This window comes from Anabrus simplex, chromosome 5 (genome assembly GCF_040414725.1).
Source record: "Anabrus simplex isolate iqAnaSimp1 chromosome 5, ASM4041472v1, whole genome shotgun sequence".
NCBI lineage: Eukaryota > Metazoa > Arthropoda > Insecta > Orthoptera > Tettigoniidae > Anabrus > Anabrus simplex.
Window position 1 is genome coordinate 78,610,793 of NC_090269.1, and position 20,483 is coordinate 78,631,275.

At 39.5% G+C, this 20,483-nt stretch overlaps 1 protein-coding gene across 6 annotated transcripts in view; it reads right to left on the reverse strand.

The window, feature by feature from the left end:
- Nucleotides 1–20,483, reverse strand: part of ftz-f1 (ftz transcription factor 1) — a 751,575-nt gene that overhangs the window by 583,420 nt on the left and 147,672 nt on the right. The window contains exon 1 of one of the 6 annotated variants that reach the window (XM_067146963.2): nt 17,243–17,436. The exons of the other annotated variants lie outside the window; for them this stretch is intronic. The gene's annotated coding sequence lies outside the window, so the exon portion shown is untranslated. Of the gene's footprint in view, nt 1–17,242; nt 17,437–20,483 lie in introns of those variants that run through there. 6 annotated transcript variants of the gene reach the window in all.

The window sequence follows — 20,483 nt, forward strand, 5'->3', positions numbered from 1 at the left end:
CCTGCTTGTACAGAATAACAATCTTGGCGTAATACGTGGTCTGTAGTGTGATAGTACATATATCACACGCTCGCACTAAATGTAGAAGTGCGAGATATTATTGTCCGTATTCGATTTATTATTATTATTATTATTATTATTATTATTATTATTATTATTATCATCAGTATTTCAGTTGTACATTTTGCCATTTATATTTGTAAGCTGGAAGATATCCACATATGTAGGTATGAGTAATTTGTTTTGCACGAGTGGGAACATTTGTATGACTCATGTGATATACCCGAGCGTTTGTTATTGTCTTGAGACCAAGTAGGAGTTCAGGGCTTGGTCTTGACTAGAGATCACTCATGATTGGCGGGCAAGGACCAATCCAGACGAATCATCTGAGAGGAAGGGGAATGCCGAAGTCTTTATATACTCCGACATCACAGCGGAAGGGAACTACTACAACTACAAGCAGTAACACTGTATGAAGGAAAGACAACTGACACTGTACGGGAAGGAAGTGGTGCTGATACACGGTACTGGAGTGACACGGCTGCAATGGACTGGACTTCAAACGCTCGTGAAGGTAGTCTTGTTATGTTCGTGGAAAGTGGCTGTGCAGGGCGTACGCATTAAGTGTTGTAGTACTTGTGGAGGTCTGGCATTATATGCTGGTGAAAGCTATCTCAGACTTTCCATAATTTATGTTGAGGATCGACAGGCGTGTGTTGCTAAAATGTATATATCTTCACAACAAGTGGTAAAGTCTGTGAACACAGTATTACGAGGTACAGTATCTGTGTGATGTTAGAAGTGCTGATTATGAGAATTGGCAAGTAGTATTGATACAGAGACAGTGAAGGGTATTTATCTACATGTATGTACATTGTTCATCGGACTATCTACAAATGGTAGTTTAGTTCTCGCTTTCGTTTTCCCACTGTTTTCATTATTGTTGTTGTTGTAAATATGGAGTCTTCCAGCAATCTTTTGTGTGTTTATTATATGTATAATTTTGTGTGTTGATGAGGTGTTCATGCACAGATTTTGTTAAGAATATAGTTAGCTCTTTTAGAATTAGTGGAGTTATTTATGAACCTAGGTGCAGTTCCTACCTATTTAGTCGTTTTCAGGAGGTTAGGTAAGGCCTGCAGCAGATGTACCAGTACGCAGCATTATGTACACGCCCCGGGATATAAAGTTTATCATGCTCTATCAAAATTCGAGGGATCCGTTCTGGTGAACTCTGGCGCCCAAACAACGGACATTTCGATAAATATTTTATTAATTTATTTCAAGTATTTTATGAAGTTTTTGAGCAATATTTTTTTTACTTTACATATTTTATTCATGATTTTATTTATTAATATTCATCAAAATGTTACAATTGGCGCCCAACGTGGGGCTGAATGATTGCTACATCTGTTAGGCTTATAAGCGTAGGTGCACTTGTCAGGTGTGGATGGAATTCAGAAAGCTATGTCAGTGAAGTGTTTCATGTGTATTTTGGAGTATGAAGAAATGTTTTAGCGAGTCGAGTATTATACAATTGAGAAACAGAGAGGTTGCTAAAGTTGCTAGTACTATGAATCAGGATAATAGAAGTCAAAAGAATTCCACCACATCGAGTTTATCTAATTTAAGTGAGAATAGCGAAATGGCTGATAGTAGGAAAGATCAATTGGCAACGATAGGTGAGGAACCGAGTAACCCGTCTCAAACTCAGAATGTAGGGGATCAAGGCGAGTCTTCAATGCTCAGTATGCTTAAATCGCAACTTGATAGTCAGAGTAAAGAGTTGAAGCGTGAATTGAATTCCTTAAGTAATGAAATATGCAGTATTAACAGTAAAATCGATGATAATAATAATGTTGAATTGTCCAATAAAATCAATAATAATAATGTTGAATAGTCCAGTAAAATCGATAATAATAATGTTGAATTATCCAGTAAATTTGATAATAATAGTGTTGAATTGTCCAGTAAGATTGATAGCCAGAGTAAAGAGCTGAAGAGTGAATTGAGTTTTTTAAGTAATGAAATATGCAGTACTAATAGCGAATTAAATTCAGTTTGTACGGAATTGTCCAGTAAGATTGAGAATCAAAGTAAGGAGTTAAATTCAGTGAGTGTTGAATTGTCTAGTAAAATTGATAGTTTAAGCAGTGCTGTGAATGGTAGAAAGATGAATTGAACCAGAAGCTTGACCATCAAAGCAGGGAAATTCAGGAAGTCAATAATAAGGTAGAAGCTCAATACTTGGGATTGACTGAGAAAATTGAATGCCGCTTTAATGTAGTTAAGAAGGAATTTGTTGAAAACAGCAAGGAATGCGATAAGAGAATAAAAATAGTGGAAGATAAAGTCGAAGAAATAGATAGAATTAAATCCAATCAGAACGTCTTAGCGAAGCGTATAGATGAGAAGAATGAGAAATTGGAGAAAGACATTCAGTCGGTAAAAGATGACCTCAAGTTAGTAGAAGAAAATGCCAGAGTGGTAGTGGAAGAAGGAATTAAAGCATGTCATGTAAAGTTAAGGCAGGAGATCAGTCAAATCCAAGTAGGTAGCAGCATATGTAATAGGTACGTATCTTGTACGAAGGACTCTGAATTACCCAAGTTTAATGGCCGGCAGTTTAATCCGATGGAATTCTTGAAAACGGTGGAGAAACGGTTTTCCAAGAATCTTGACGATGGTTTGATCGAGTGGAGTATGGTTGATGAGATGTTGGATATTGCATTTGTTGGAGAAGCGAGATCCTGGTTTCAAGTTTACAGACAGGGTATTTCGAGTTTGGAGGAATTTAGGGAGAAATTTAGTTCTAAATTTTGGAGTGAAGCCATTCAGGGAAGAGAAAGGGATCGCGTGCTATTTGGCAAATATAGACCTCAGGAAGGTGTGTCTATGACGGAGTATTTCTTGGCGCATATTCTGATCAGCCAGAATATTGAAGGTCTAGCATCGGAGAGAGATACAGTCCGCCAGATGTTGAGGCATTTTCCTGAGAAGGTCGGATTAGCCGCGTGTATGCAGAATATTGTTACGATTAAGGAATTAGAGCAGCTGTTAGAGAGGTTTGATGCTTTGGAAGGGCAGGGGAGGACTAGGCAAAGTGAAGGTAGAAATTACGGGGATAATGGGAGACAAGGTAATCAGCTAGGGGGAGATAGGAATAATCAGAATTTCAGTCATTCTAGGCAAGGGAATCAGGGTGGTAATTCCGGAAGGGGAAACAGACAGTCTAATCAGGGAGTTAATCACCAGGAATATTTTGGCAGAAGACCTAATCAAGGGGAATCAGAAAGTAGGGGGCGTACGGATCAAAGACCTCCAGATCAAGTGCAGAGACATGATAATAGTGAACAGTCCACGTCAAGCAATTTAAACCGGAATCGGACTTCTTAGTTGGGTCAGATAGGCAGTCCGATACCGAAATTCCTATTCACGTGATGAAACAGGTACGTTATGATTTAGACGTGAAAGAGGAATTATTGAATGACCAAGTGTTTTGTGTTCAGGGAGATTTTGAGAATATGGGGCGTGATGAAAGTAAGAAAGAAATGTCGGATGTCTTACTTTGTGCTAGTGGTGATGGTAATAGCGGTGTTGCGATCGATAATCTTGTGGAAGTTTCTGAAATTGAAAGTGAAGTTTTTGTGAAGTTAATGAAGGTTGTTTTGTGAGTGACGAGTGTTCACGGAGTATATATCATGAGGATGTTTTTGTTGATTTAAGTGTACTTGAGGAGAGTAAAGTTAGGTCCATTATGTGTAAAAATGGTGACTTTGAGATTAATGAAACTTTTGATAAGAGAGTCGAAAGTAACAGTGTTGTTGGCATGAAAGTGGTGCAAGTAAGAGCTGATATGGAAGGTGGTGAAGATGAATTATTGGGTCATTAAGTAGTAATGACAGTAATTTCAAAGTGTATTATGGTAAGAATTTCAGTAATAGAGTGAGCGTGTGTGAGAATGGAAGTGTGCGTGAGATGAAAGAAAGTCCATTCAAGCGAGTGTGTTATGTTTTATTTAATGCTGCGAGTTGTGTGAATGATTTGAATGACGTGCTGAGTGATAGCGAGGTGGAATGTGTGAAAAAGTATGTGATCTGTTTGCTTGCATAATTATGGTTTGGTGGAAGAGAAAACATAGTAAGATTCCCGCATATTTCAGAAATAGGGGTATCTTGGTTATGAATGTTATGAATGAAAGCTTGTATGATTCTTGTGTGACTGGATGGGATGAATGCTTGTGTGTGAGATAGATTAGATCCAGACGTAGTTAGTTTTATTTCGGTACGCATTCCTCGCTTATCGATGCCAATGTTAAGTTTATATATAGTTTTTCATTTATATCAGGGTCCGTATACTGTGGACAGTAGAATAAGCAAGTGTGCTTATAAGCTCCTAACCACTGACAACAAGGTCCTTGGGACATTTAATATCTATAGCCTTCGCAGATATACGAGATAGGATCTGCACCTTTGATGTATATATTATCATGTATGAGTTATGTGTACAGTAGCAAGAAGGGATTGTGTTCAATGGTATATGAAACAATCAGAGTTGTGTGTATATAGTCATATTATTATTATTATTATTATTATTATTATTATTATTATTATTATTATTATTATTATTATTATTATTGTTTGGACAAATTGTATTTCGTGTGTGCGAATACAATGCAGTAGACGCAATGTATATATCATTATTACAGTAAATTAAGTGTTCAGTTATGTCATTATAAGGTTATGTATGAAGTTCTGTTTTATGGTGAATCATAATATGTGATAAAATCGATTCACCAAGGGGGCGTTATGTGATAGTACATATATCACACCCTCGCACTATATGTAGAAGTAAGAGATATTACTGTCAGTATTCGATTTATTATTATTATTATTATCAGTATTTCATTTGTATATTTTGCCATTTATATTTGTAAGCTGGAAGATATCCACATATGTAGGTATGAGTAATTTGTTTTGCACGAGTGGGAACATTTGTATGACTCATGTGATATACCCGAGCGTTTGTTATTGTCTTGAGACCAAGTAGGAGTTCAGGGCTTGGTCTTGACTAGAGATCACTCATGATTGACGGGCAAGGACCAATCCAGACGTATCATCTGAGAGGAAGGGGAATGCCGAAGTCTTTATATACTCCGACATCACAGCGGAAGGGAACTACTACAACTACAAGCAATAACACTGTATGAAGGAACGGCAACTGACACAATGTACGGGAAGGAAGTGGTGCTGATACACGGTACTGGAGTGACACAGCTGCAATGGACTGGACTTCAAACGCTCGTGAAGGTAGTCTTGTTATGTTCGTGGAAAGTGGCTGTGCAGGGCGTACGCATTAAGTGTTGTAGTACTTGTGGAGGTCTGGCATTATATGCTGGTGAAAGCTATCTCAGACTTTCCATAATTTATGTTGAGGATCGACAGGCGTGTGTTGCTAAAATGTATATATCTTCACAACAAGTGGTAAAGTCTGTGAACACAGTATTACGAGGTACAGTATCTGTGTGATGTTAGAAGTGCTGATTATGAGAATTGGCAAGTAGTATTGATACAGAGACAGTGAAGGGTATTTATCTACATGTATGTACATTGTTCATCGGACTATCTACAAATGGTAGTTTAGTTCTCGCTTTCGTTTTCCCACTGTTTTCATTATTGTTGTTGTTGTAAATATGGAGTCTTCCAGCAATCTTTTGTGTGTTTATTATATGTATAATTTTGTGTGTTGATGAGGTGTTCATGCACAGATTTTGTTAAGAATATAGTTAGCTCTTTTAGAATTAGTGGAGTTACTGATGAACCTAGGTGCAGTTCCTACCTATTTAGTCGTTTTCAGGAGGTTAGGTAAGGCCTGCAGCAGATGTACCAGTACGCAGCATTATGTACACGCCCTGGGATATAAAGTTTATCATGCTCTATCAAAATTCGAGGGATCCATTCTGGTGAACTCTGGCGCCCATATTACGGACATATCGAATAAATATTTTATTAATTTATTTCAAGTATTTTATGAAGTTTTTGAGCAATATTTTTTTTATTTTACATATTTTATTCATGATTTTATTTATTAGTATTCATCAAAATGTTACAGTAGAACCATAACCTTCTTCCCAACAGAGGCAAAGGAGTGAGTGCAGATGTTGAAGGAGTGCAGACTTAATCACTCGCTATTAAATCAATAGCTTTACCAACCTCGTACATGGTGGGCGGTGTATCTAGATTAATCTTAACTGGCATCTGCGAGATAATACGAAGAGCATCTTCGGACACTTTATTCTCAGAGGCATATACTAGTTGGAGATAATGTTTAACCCACCGGTCCACCTGCTTGGCTTTATCGATGATAACGTTAAATGTATTGGACTTCCAGAGGAACAGCCATTCTTGCTGTTGGATCAATGACCTTCCGGATGCCTTCATACATGGCTCAAGTATCACCTACATTTGCAGTTTTCTGTATGATTCTCCACGGATTTAACCAGTAGTTGCTCGCGCAGTATCCCGCATTAACGGTCTGCCTTGAGGGAACGGTATGCTTTACGAAAACTCCCAATCGTAGGCAAGAATCGTCATAACTTTCAAACTGGTGGGGTCTGCCGAACTGTTGTTCTTCGTTCTTCGTGGAAACTCGTAATGCCGCCACTCGGTCGATTAGCTTTCGAGCTTTTGACTAACGCGCGACCCAGTCGCCGTCGTCATTTACTGGTGGATGACCAGACCGAGGTATGTCTGACACTTTTCGCGTCCTTCTCTGAAGGGTCTCACCCACCTTGCTATTGTTCAGTAAGGTTATATAGAGGTCACAATGCACGGCAGTGTTACCAAGGACTTCAGGAGGCTTGCGGTGCATCTAAGGAACCTTACTGAACAGTACATTCAATTTTTATCCAGCTCCTGTGCTGCTGCTTCGAAAACATTGTGACTATTCTGTGACGGCTCGATGCGCATGGAGAGGGAACGGCTTCCTCATTTACTCGGATATGGATAGACATTTACTACAACAACTACTACTACTACTACCGGGGCCGATGACCTTCGATGTTAGGCCCCTTAAAACAACAAGCATCATCATCATCAAGCAACTACTACTACTACTACTACTACTACGGCGTCTCTCAGGCCAGGATATTTGTATCGGAGATGTGCGGAGAAGATGAGAGGGTTGGCGGCCGTGGCCTATACTAGGAACTGTCCCGGCATTTGCCTTAGTGCAGGAGAATGGAAAACCACAGAAAACCATTCTCAGGACAGCCGACGGTGGGACCAGTCCCTCTTCGTTTCCCGAGTACAGAGGTGTAGAGCCACGGTAGAGCCGTGGCCACCCCTCCTCTGCTTGATTGGCCGGTCGGAATGCAGACCTGTCGGACCACAGACCAGCCGTGGCTACTTGTGGACCGAGACCCACTCTGCATCCGCCGGATAGGCATTTAATCTACCTGTTGTATAAACGACATTGCTTGACTCAGTTTCACGGTGGTACTACAGCTTTGTTGCCACCATTAAAAAATCAACCTATGTATTTTGGAAACTCAATGACTGCATCATAGAAAAGGTAGATGGTGAGGATACTGACAGGGCTAAACGAGGAAGACATGCATAAGGAGAGGACCCCCTCTGTCCTGCCAAGTGGAGGGAAAACGGAAAGGCTGTTCTTCACCGATAATCCTACAACGGAGATGAGTTATTATTTTTCACGTTTCTGACTAACAAACAGACAAATAAAAATTGGACCGTACCCATTTCCGACTTTTATTAAGTTACCTAATTTACATAGAAAGAGAAGTATGAGGCAAACATTTAAAATGTGTACACAAAATTATAATTTTATTACTTACAATTGTATATAATAATAATAATAATTGTTCCAGGGTTATCTGTGGAACGCAGAGGTGAAAGAAGGTGCCGGGATGAATGGGTCTAACTACAAAGTCAAAGGTAATTTAAATTTTTAACAAAGGTTATATTTTCAGAAGAAACAACAAAATTATAACAACTTTTCACTTGAAATAACAATTTGGAAACAAGACTTAGAGAGATCCAAGATTTCAGAATGTTAACACTCTTGTGCTATAAGCCCATAGCTTTACAATTTTGAGCTTCGAGCTCAACATTACAAAACACTTAATTGTTCAAAGGGCAAAAATCCCCTAACACATGGAGCACTTGCTCCTAATTACAATATCGAGCCTCCTAGAGGCATTCTTACAATACTTGAAAAGAGCTGAGGTGCTCTCAGTGTTCCCAGCCTACTCAAGGCAACACAATGTGAAAATCTAGTAATTACTGGCCTTACAAGGCACTTTTTTACAAATAGCAATCTTATTACACAGAGATCTAGTACCCAACCTACGGGGCCTTAGTGAAAAAGAATAGGTTCAATAAACGGCCCAGGTACAACAGGAATGGAGTCAAAGATTGAGCTCCCAAAGAGAAATTTAAAAACCTATAGGGCTCTTGGCCAACGAAACAGGGGCTAATCCCAAACTACTGAGGTTGCACGGATGGAGATAACTTTAATACATATTAAAAACAAATGCGGTACCTCAAACCTAGATGACCGAGCTCGATAGCTGCAGTCGCTTAAGTGCGGCCAGTATCCAGTATTCGGGAGATAGTAGGTTCGAACCCCACTGTCGGCAGCCCTGAAAATGGTTTTCCGTGGTTTCCCATTTTAACACCAGGCAAATGCTGGGGCTGTACCTTAATTAAGGCCACGGCCGCTTCCTTCCCACTCCTAGCCCTTCCCTGTCCCATCGTCGCCACAAGACCTATCTGTGTCGGTGCGACGTAAAGCAACTAGCAAATAAATAAAAGCAAACCTAGATGAAGGGGAGCTCGAGAGGGTGTAACACTCTCTATCCCCGATTTACAGTTAAAGATTTTATGAAATTTTTACATAAGCCGGCAGAAAATTACATTTTAGAGAAGGTTTCGGAACTACCCCTCGGGTTAAACTGCAGAGCTAGCAAAAGGTGAAGATGTTAAGTGGCCATACCTTGTCGAAGTACTGCTGCCTGATGAAAGAGGCACCTCTCGCCTCCTGCTACACACACACACACACACACACACACACACACACACACACACACACACACACACACACACACACACACACACACACACACACACACACACACACACACACACACACACACTTAGTTAGATATTGATCAAATGGCCAAGAGACGTGAATATCCGCAGTTTCTAAACCCTCGGGGAAGGTTCGAGACCTTTCATGAATAATCAAAACACACCCACAGAATTTTATTGGAGGATACAAAAGTTACACAAAAAAAAATGAGAAGAAATATGTGATTGGTTGGAAATTAATTACAGAAATTCTTGATTGGTTGGATTCAAAACAGGCGGAAAGAAAAGATAAATATTGCCAACCCAAAAATGGATGAACGAAATTTAGTAAAGAAAAATTATGAATACAAAATTTCTTCAAAAAGGTTCTTCCACTTCGCACTAGGGTGCATGATCAAAGTTTGTTAGTAGTGACATCTGTTGCTGAAAGTCCAAACTTCTTGATAAATGGTAAACAAAACACGTAGAATTTTATACAGTACGGGAAGCTTCAAAATAACCAAAATATTCGGTAATGACCTCTTCTGAGGAAAAGTTTAAGGTAGGTCTAGTTTCAAGTTCAGTGTTTCTCCTGTAGAGGAGGTTTTATTAGGCACAACATTTAAATGTGCGGTGTAGAGGTGTACCTCCCGGTACTATAATGTGCCATTTCACTGTTACCTAAAGTTCCGTCCGTAGGAAGAACAAAGATGGAGTCCAAATCTCCGAGAATAGTTAACATCAAAATGCCTGAAGATACCGCGAGCGAAAGCAGCAGTATTCATTTCAGACGCTTGTGGAAAGAATTTAGATACAGAAGGCAGTGGAAAAGAAGGAATGTGAAGATTGTTACTGACGATTATTAAAAAAAATATAGGAAAACAAAATTGGAAGAGCTACTTTTAATTAGAGTCGAGTACGGAAAGCGACAGCGTCAGTATTAAAGGAAGGTATCAACAAGAAATCATTCCAGCAGAAACAAGGAGCAGATTTATTGGTAGCCGCATCGCAGATCAAGCAGAAGATTTTTTAATTTCGTTCCGCGAACTTTAGATACGTGAAAATTCAAGCATAAACCACGACAAGCTTACGTCACTGCAGTTTTTGCTGACGTGTTACTTGATATAATCCAAGTTAAAGAACTGAAGAAGTGGGATTCCTATATTAACTTTTGGAAGAGATAAATGAGCAAAATCTGTTCGTTTTGAGTCGTAGAATTACATTACCCCAAGATTATTATTTGTCGAGTATATCAACTCTTTCAAGGAGAACAATCTTTCGCATTAAGCAGATTATATCACAGCTATTCCATGATGACGACGCTAATTGATTCTGTCTGTTATTCTAGTCCAACTAGTCCAGAAATGAGCAAGATGTTCTAAGAAGATGATAGGCCAGGCTGCCCAAATGGGTGCTGTCGGATGACGTTGCCTGCCGAGAGATGACTAAGCCGAGTTTATACGAGGACAGTATGCAAGACAGGACAATATTGTATTGTCCTGGTATTGTCCTGTGCTCCGTGAACAGTTCCCTTGCGCAGGGCAAGACAATGTCAAGTCGTCCTCTTTCCATCATCAAAATGGATCCACTACGCCGTGCTCTTCAAGGAAATTGATTCATATCTTATACGAAGATGTGTTAGATATAGTTGAAGACGTTATAACTAAAAATTAGAAGAGATTGTGGTTACGGAAATGATTGTCACGCCGATCTTCATTAGGATCGTCTGTTTTATTATTAAAAGAATTAGAAGATCCTCAAGAATATAAACTGTGCATGAAGAAGTCAACTGAATGTTTTGAAGACCTTCTGAGGAAGGTCTCACCGATGATTCAACGTAACGATACATTAAGGAGAGAAGCAATACCCGCCAGAGAAAAATTACAAATTACTCTAACATACTGTACTTATCAACAGGACAATAAGAGCGATGGTGGGGGAAGGCATTGTCCCGATAGATAGGAAGCGAGGCTAACTCGTAAGACAGTAGCTTATTCATTGTCCTGTCTCGGCTAGTTCGTTCACACGAGGACAATATTGTCTTGGCTCACTGTATTGTCTAGTCTACTGTCCTCGTGTAAACTCTGTGAAGCCCAGAGGAGAATTATGCGAACATTCCCTGTTCGCATAGGGAAATAAAAGGAGGCGTGTCCCTATGTCCTGTCAGCTGGACATAAGCCGACGACTGGAGCTGCTGAATTCAGATGAGTCTTGTTTTTAAATTAATGTAGTGATGCTTAATATTCATATTTGAATTTAATACAATTTGCTAAGTTATTCCGTGCGAAATAGTGAAACGACGAGAGTGGTATACAATGAATTAGATCAAAGGTGGTTAGGTAATCTTCGTATTCTGAATGACAAATCCATAGATAGGTGGTCAATCAGTGATGAAAGCCTACGTTCGAAAAGTGATCCAGGTAATGTGAAATGCCGAGTTCGTTAAGGTGACAGTAAATTGTGTACTATGTCAAAGATAGATTTAGGTACGTGTGTACGTTGGTTATGACCAAAGAATGTCAAGCTAGGGACCAGCAGTAGGATATGCTTGCCAAATAGATAGATGTGTTTACAATAATTTAAGGTTATGACGGAATTAAAGCCATAATGTCGTGAGATATGTCCATAAGCCGTGATTGAAATAATAATTGCTACAATTGAGAAAGAATGGACACGTATTTGGTAAATGAGACGTGTTATATGTTAGGAGTGAAATAATGATTATTTAAAGAGAAGTTGATATGAGATTGATAATTTAGAATGATGGTAGTTGTTGATTCTTCGCGAATATGAGCATGGTGATGTAGTAGTGGACTTAATGGTTTCAAATTGAGTTTTACTAAATGGTAATGAATATGTCGTATCTCTATTTACTATTTCTCTTACGAACAAGCATGAATAAGTTGATATATGATCGAAGTGACACCTGTTGACTAGCGAGCATACTTGAAAGTACCGATGAGGCCTCGATTAGGAGGATGAAATCGAGCATATTCACAATGTCACAGATGTTTTTTCTAATTCTGATCTATTCTCAGGCGAAAGGAAATGTAGTATACTTCTTAGGTAACATCCTATCACTGATGGCTGACTGTAGGTGTATGAATTGTTATCTTATGGTCGAGTCTTCGCACAATGTAGACCACACTAGCTAGTATAGTTTAGATGAAACTAGTAGAGTGGTCGTTAGAGAATATATGAAATCGCACGTGTACTCATTCAGAGTAGTGAGAAGATTCAGATTAAGAATAGTATGTTGAAACTTTCTGGTACTTGTTGAATCATTTATTAAAAATTACATTAATTTAGAAGAAGACTTATCAATATTCACGCAGTAAAGGAAGAAGCATGAATATTCAGAATTGTAAATCAGTTGTTTGTGGAAATGTTAGGGAACTATCCTCCCAAGTCAATTTTTATAGGTATCTATCACTAGGGAGTGTGAAAGATAGGAATGACCATATGTCAGCAAACTACTATGAGCTCGGAGTAAGAGCAAGTAATTAATTCGAAGGCTTCAAAAGGTAGTAGAGGAGAATTCCGATTCCAATTCATGAGATGTAGTTCCAGGCCCTAAATGCGTCCTGAATATTTTTAAACCACCCTCAGTCTACAGTTTAGCTTATAATGTATTATATTGTAAATATTTTTCTTTGCTAGGGTGCACCCAAAGATATTTTAACTTAGTTACTCCAATCTAATAATTTCAACTTAATATTTGATCTAGTCATTTCTTTTTAATCTAATATGGTGAATTCGACATTTATGACTTATAATTTTATTTTGGCAGTCACGAGCTAAGGTTTAATACCGTTTAGTTAAATAATCTCTTATACGTACTTTAATGATTTGTCGTTGATTTCAATCCTTCCCTGATTATTTAGTCAGTTAAGACTCAAGCACTTGGTGCATTAAAATTCAATATCCTCATTCAAAGATACTTAATTCAAATAGCATTTCTTATGTTAAGCATAGCTGATGCCGGACATGTCAATTACCGGCAGATTTAAGGTGAACATCGCTTACATATGTTTTGCCCGATACTGCCATTTCCTCAATTTCCTCTCACACCAGAAATGATGATATGTTAACCAAAGAATGTTGGAAGTGAAGGAGGCTAAGAGAAGAATTAAATGATTTATTATACATTCGGGTAGAAGAATAGATAGATTTAAAAAAAATTAAAACAAATCTCGCCAAAGATGGATGGGATATTCAGGTGAAACATGCAGATTCCTCGATTAGAAATTCTTTTAGGGAGGATAGCATAGTGTTCAAGCCTTGGATTGGAACAAGTGTGTAATAAATGAGATGTGTAAAACTTAAATCCTTCTTTCAATGTGTAATGTAGCGTAGCGACTTAGATTTAAGTGGGTGAGCGCTGCAACATCTTGATAGCGTAAGGAATTCTAATAAGTAACGTATAAGAGCTGTACATAGGTGTAATTTAGGATTTCTTTGACCCAGTATGACATGCTTTTCTCATATTCGGAACTCATAGCCCAAATGATGGATTATGTCAGCCAGGATGATCGAAGTTAAGCTAGCCTGGATCTCATGCGTCCTCTCATGGAGTTGGGGACGGCGCAATAATAATAATAATAATAATAATAATAATAATAATAATAATAATAATAATAATAATAATAATAATAATAATCATCATCATCATCATCATCATCATCATAATAATAATAATAATAATAATAATAATAATAATAATAATAATGTGTCACTATTTGCTTAAATGTGCGACTTGGTTACGCGGCACGGGTCGTGTAGGTATAAGCTTGCATTTGGAGACAGTGAGTTTGAACCTTAGCGTCGTTAGTGGTGGTGGCGGTAGTGGTTATTGTTTTAAGAGGAAGTACAAGCATCCTCTATTAACACTAATTAGAGTGGAAAATGGAGGTCAGACACTTCGAAGAATGAAGGTATCAGCACAAGAAAAGGAAGAGGCATGAAAATGAAAGACTTATAGGCCTCGCAAACCTAATACTGTCACACAGTGGTTCAAATCACTCAAATACCTGGTCAGAATGGGGGGAAAATGTGCACGTTCCAAGTTATCTAGATGGCACTGGTGCAGACTACCCCAATGTGACGCGGACATTCGTCGGTAAGGGGATCCACGAAAATTTTCGGTTTCCAAAGTCTCCAATCGTGTGCTCTTCAGTGTGTTTATGTAATATCCCGCCCAGTTTTCTTGACGTAGTGGATAACACCCCAGAAGGTAAACCGAAAAAAAAATTTTTTTTTTAGAAGTTGTTTTACGTCGCACCGACACAGATAGGTCTTATGGCGGCGATGGGATAGGAAAGACCTAGGAGTGGGAAGGAAGAGGCAGCGGCCTTAATTAAGGTACCCCAGTATTTGTCTGGTGTGAAAATGGGAAAAAAATATTCTACCGCGTACACATGTGGATTGTAACCTCTTCCGCGTAATCACGATATTCTCGCAAATTGTCGGTTTTAAAATGTTCTCCGCGTGGTACAGTTTTAAAAAAGTTGTCCTAATGAGTTTGGAACATTTAAATGGAAACAGAAATAATTAGCTGCCTATATTTGTCAAATTTTGTTTTACCGCTATTTTATTGCGGCAGTGCGCAGCAGGCATGTCCTTTAATTTTTTTTTCAATTTCCGATCCATCATTTTAAATATTGCAATTTTGACTTGAAAATCATAATCAGCGACCTCGAAAACCCTTATATGGGCTACACAGTTTCACGCGATTCCGCTCAGTATTTTCAATATTTGATCCGCCATTTTGAATTTTACAACTACCGAGCTCGATAGCTGCAGTCGCTTAAGTGCGGCCAGTATCCAGTATTCGGGAGATAGTGGGTTCGAACCCCACTGTCGGCAGCCCTGAAGATGGTTTTCCGTGGTTTCCCATTTTCACACCAGGCTGTACCTTAATTAAGGCCACGGCCGCTTCCTTCCTATTCCTACGCCTTTCCTATCTCATCGTCGCCATAATACCATAATCCACTCATTTTTCATTATTTGATCCACCATATTGGGTCAGTAATTTTCACAATGGCCAGCGTACTGCCCTTCGGTTCAGAGGGTCCCGGGTTCGATTTCCGGCCGGGTCGGGGATTTTAATCGCGTCTGATTAATTCTTCTGGCTCGGGGACTGGGTGTATGTGTCCGTCCCAACACTCTCCTCATCATATTCAGACAACCTATCACACAACCAACCACCACAGAAACACGCAATAGTGATTACATCCCTCCACACAGGGTTGGCGTCAGAAAGGGCATCCGGCCGAAAAACAGGGCCAAATCCACATGTGTGACACAGTTCGCACCCGCGACCCCACAGGTGAGGGAAAAAGCGGTAGCAAAAGAAGAAAAAGAAGAAGATTGGGTCAGTCATTTTGAATTTTGCAACTTTGACATCAATTTCAAAACAAACGACCTCAAAAACACTTGTATACATAGTTTTACGCGAATCCGCTCATTTTTTCAATATCTGATCTGCCATACTGGATCCATCGTTTTGAATTTTGCAATTCTGACATCAAATTCGCAAAGAGCGACCCTAAAAACCTTCAGGTACACATTTCTGTACGTTTCCATTTACAACTTCATATTGTGACCAAGTTTTTGATCATCTGAACCACGGTACGTCGAGGTCAGAAAAGAACAAAAGTTGACCACGGAATATCGGATAGGAAAGGTGGCGGCGAGGAGGATGACGTAAGTAGGCAGTATCAGACTCAGCTAGGGGACCCGTAGTCGCCAACCCACTCTCTCAACATGAAAGCTCCTGTGTACCCTGTTAGGACAGGCAAGAGATACCGGGGATGTATTTTACCGCCCCCACCCGCAAGGGGTATCATTGTCAGACCTGAAGATAATTTTTGTATAGTTTTCCATTTTCACACCAGGCAAATGCCGGGGCTGTAGCTCCGCTAAGGCTGACTTTTACGTCACACGATCACAAATACGTCTTTTCGACTCAAGGACAGGACTGGAATGGAAGCGGCCGTGGCCTTCATTAAGGTACAGCCCCAGCATTTGCTTCATGCGAAAATATGAAACCATGGAAAATCATCTTCTGAGCTGCCGATGGTGGGCTTCGAACTAACCATCTCCCGAACGCAAGCTAATAGCTAGGATAAAAATAACATTTCCTGTTATGTAAACTGTGAATAGTCAGATAAACAATTAAGGCTACTTCAAACGCCTTCAGTGCGTTGGGTAGAAAAGTAACTTCCAAATGAATGTTCCAGAAATGATACTGCCAAGCTTGTTTTCATTAAATTCTTCTTGTATCGTCCACTCTTGAATTTCTATGTCAATTTGTTATAGTTAATCGAGGTCACCAACCCACGCTCCCAAGTTGAGAGGCAGCGGATAGCGTGGAGGTATTCCATGTTCCCGCTACAGAGGGCATCCATAGACTCTGTAGTGATTGTTTTTTTAAGCCAAAAACAAAGAGAATTTCAGCCCCTCTAAATATTTATAATAGGAGAAAGAGGACAGGATGATAACGGCAAAATAAAGAAAGATCCAAGAAAGGCGGGATAATACAAGAAACACAAGACCTCACAAACCAAACATCGATTACATTAAAGACTACAGAGTCCTATATTGTGTATAGCAATTGTACAATAGTAGTGTTATTGCAGGATCTGCTGTAAAGGGCGCTCGACTACTTAACTGGAAGTAGGATTGAGAAATAAACTACTGTAGTAGTGACGCGTGTTTCAAATTCGTAACTAAGAAACTGGCGAAAACCATATTATAAAAAATATTGTGTTGCTCAAGATCGTAGAGCACCGTCATACTGATTTGTAACGTCCGGGAGATCGTGCAGGCACGCAGAAAAAAAAAAAAAAAAAAAGAACGAAATAAATTACTACTACGGCGTGCTTGAAATTGGTAACGAAGAAACTGGCGAAAACCGTATTACACAAAGCACTGAAGAGCTACAATAGATTATGTAGCTGAAAATCGAAGAGCACTCGTCATTTTGATTGCAAGTCCGAGAGGTTGGGCAGGCACGCACAAAAAGAAGATTTGTTTTAAAGATGATCAGATAACTCTCAGCACTTACTTCGTGCCAAAAGATTGATTTAGAAAACAGAAGCAGATAGCTCTATTTCCCGCTTAGTGAATCGCACTCCTCCAAACCATCGTACCTTTTGATGTCAACTACGTACAGTACATCACAAGTTCTTATCAGCAGCACATGTACTGTGATAACAGTAAACTAATGAAAAATATATATAAACACATGCCAATCTTGGTTGAACATAACACTGAACCTAGAACATCTTATCTTGGAAGCAATCGTCCAGTGATAAAGCATCACTTGCACAACTAATGACGTTGTGTTCGCACATGTCACCACAACAGAGCGTTGTTTTGCTTCAGTAAGCTGTTTGGGAGGCAACAGGAAAACACTGCTCGTTACGCAACTTAATGTTTACTCCCCTCAATGCCCCAACAGCAAATGACTATAACGACGTCCCACAACTTTCTACATTCCATCACCAGGCAAAACAACCAGTGCATCAACTCATAAGTCAAAGATTCCGCATAAAGCATCTTTTAATTATGAACAATAAATATTACTTTATACCCCAAAGTGTTGAATCGCTTTAAATCTCATTAAGTGCATAAAAGTACAATTTTGTGAAAGCACAAAAATGTTACTTTGAAATGAAATGGGGTATGGCTTTTAGTGCCGGGATAAGTCCGAGGACATCGGCTCGCCAATGCAGGTCTTTCGATTTGACACCCGTACACGACCTGCGCGTCGTGATGAGGTTGAAATGATGATGAAGACGACACATACACCCAGTTCCCGTGCCATGGGAATTAACCAATTATGGTTCCAATTCCCGACCCTGCCGGGAATCGAACCAGGGACCCCTGTGAGCAAAGGCCAGCATGCTAACCATTTAGCCATGGAGCCGGACATGTTACTCTTAAACCAGGCAAATAAAAAGCATAAAAAGATAACATTAAGTGTTTTAGGTACAATATTCTATGCAATGAAGGTGGTGTGGTAATTACTGTCTAAAGTACAACAAGGCAACACAATCCTCTACGAACACTTATCAGAGGATAAAAATGGAAGAGATCGGACCCTTTGGAAAATGAAGGTACCGGCAAAAGGATGGTCCACGAATAGTGTGAAAATGAAAGATTCCCTAGACCTCGAAAACCTAATACCGTCGAGGTCGGAAAAGAACAAAGAGTTGGCCAAGGGAGGTCGGATAGGGAAGATGAAAGTGAGGAGCCTGACACAAGTAAGTGGATACAATACCAGACTCAGCTAGGAGGCCTGTGGTCACTAATCCACGTTCCCAAGTTAAGAGACCCTGGCCGTCCTTTTAGTCACCTCTTATGACAGCCAGGGGATACCGTGGATGTTATTCTACCATCTATACCAGGGTCAGCCAACTGCGAGTACGAGTGATGTCAGGTAACACGTCACACACTCTGCTCGGGCAGCGAAACGAAGTACTTAGTAGTGTAACTGAGACGTGAAGGCTAGAGGGGCGAGGGGAAATGCAACTTCATTCGTAGAGGGAGGCCCAAGGGCTGCAGGTAGTACAATGTGGTTATGTGTAGTACATATTTCTCTCCACATAATTTATTGTAACGTAACTTTGTTATGAATTAATATAAAAGTTATAAAGCAACTTTATTTCTACATATACAAACTAAACTAACTTTTTCCGGTGAATCTTCGGAACTGATATTGAACACAAAATTGCTGTGTTTTACAATATCACCCACTGTAAAAAATAGTGCTAATAGTAACAAACAGCACAGTTTTACAACAAAAACAGTACAGAGAGTAATCTGTAAACTCGAAACATACGTTTTATCTCATGATATCGATACTCAGTTGCCACTCGTGGGTTTCTTTGATTTTTGTAGTCTTGTTTCGTTTATTAGTTTTGCAATATTTGGAGTTAATGTTTGAGGAAACACTAAGTTTAAGAGCACTCTTCAAATCGTGATCTGACAACTGGCTTCAATATTTTGGTTTTGTTGATTTAAAATAGAAAAGATTCGTTCACAGGCATACGTGGAACCTAATATACTCAACATTTCCGCTGCAAACCTATGCAATCGGGGAAACCTTTCTTTTTAATATTATGAGCCCAACTACTCCAGAATTGCGCCCTATCATAGAAGAAATATGTACTACACATAACCACACTGTACTACCTGCAGCCCTTGGGCCTCCCTCTACGAATGAAGTTGCTATTGAAACTAGTTTGTTCCATGACAAAGAAGCATTTTCAACAACACTTACAATGCAGTTGAAAATGTCCATGCCTTTCGTGGTATTCTTCATAGGCACTAAATCCAGTATTTCCTCCCAAACTGTTAAGTTTTTGTCAACCCCTCGTATGAAAACGGCTAGCTGGGCCGTGTCAGAAATATCTGTGCCCTCGTCAATTGCTAAGGAGTATGCCCGGAAGCTTTTTGTCAGTTCTGATAATTGTAGGTGGACATCATCAGATAGGTCTTGAATTTTTGTCGACACTGTGTGGACGGACAAGCTGGTAGCTTCGACCTCTTGAATGATATTTAGACAAAACTCCTCACCTGCTAGAATTAAACATTCCTTTACGAATTCACCACCACTGAACGGTTTAAGTTTCTTTGTAATTAAATATGAAATTTTATAACTCATTCGAACTGCTGACATACTGATCGAATGCTCGACATGGTTATTTATTTTACCTTTTAGTTCTGTAATTACACGTACCCTTTCCTCGCCTTGATACTGATCATAATCTGCAGCGTGATTCAAACTTTTAACCACGCCATTTTCAGTTGTAGATAACGTTGATCTAGACTTACAGTTAGAGTTATTAGATTTACAGTGTGATAGAGAACTAAGAGATACATTTTAAAATAAGAAGGATTTGTGTGGCTTGTTGTGAAAAGTGTCTATAAAAGCCGTAGCCACCAGCATGTATGGCACTTCACGTGTTTACTACAAAGCGAGGCTGTCTCTTCGTCTCCAGTCTACGACAGCGGCTCCCCACCTTCTGCGCTCTTACGTCACATGGTCTCTCCGACGTCACACGGTCTCTCTTACATCACACGCCAGCCAGTTGGCCGAGCCTGATCTATACCAACAAGGGGTATATAAAATTAAGGAAAACGCATCGTCGTTCATATGTTTTCTATAAGCAACTAGAGATAATGAAGGTGAAAACATTTGCATTATTTTAGAAAGAACTAGATGTCGTATCCGTCGTTAGGAGGTTAATTTTTGGATAATGGCAGCAGGAACGCCATCTAGCGGAGACGACAGGCAGCAGAAGAGATAGAGCACACCTAAACCAACGACGATATTCGATCAGTGTATTGTTGATAAGTTTTAAATACTCAGGACACTGTATGCCA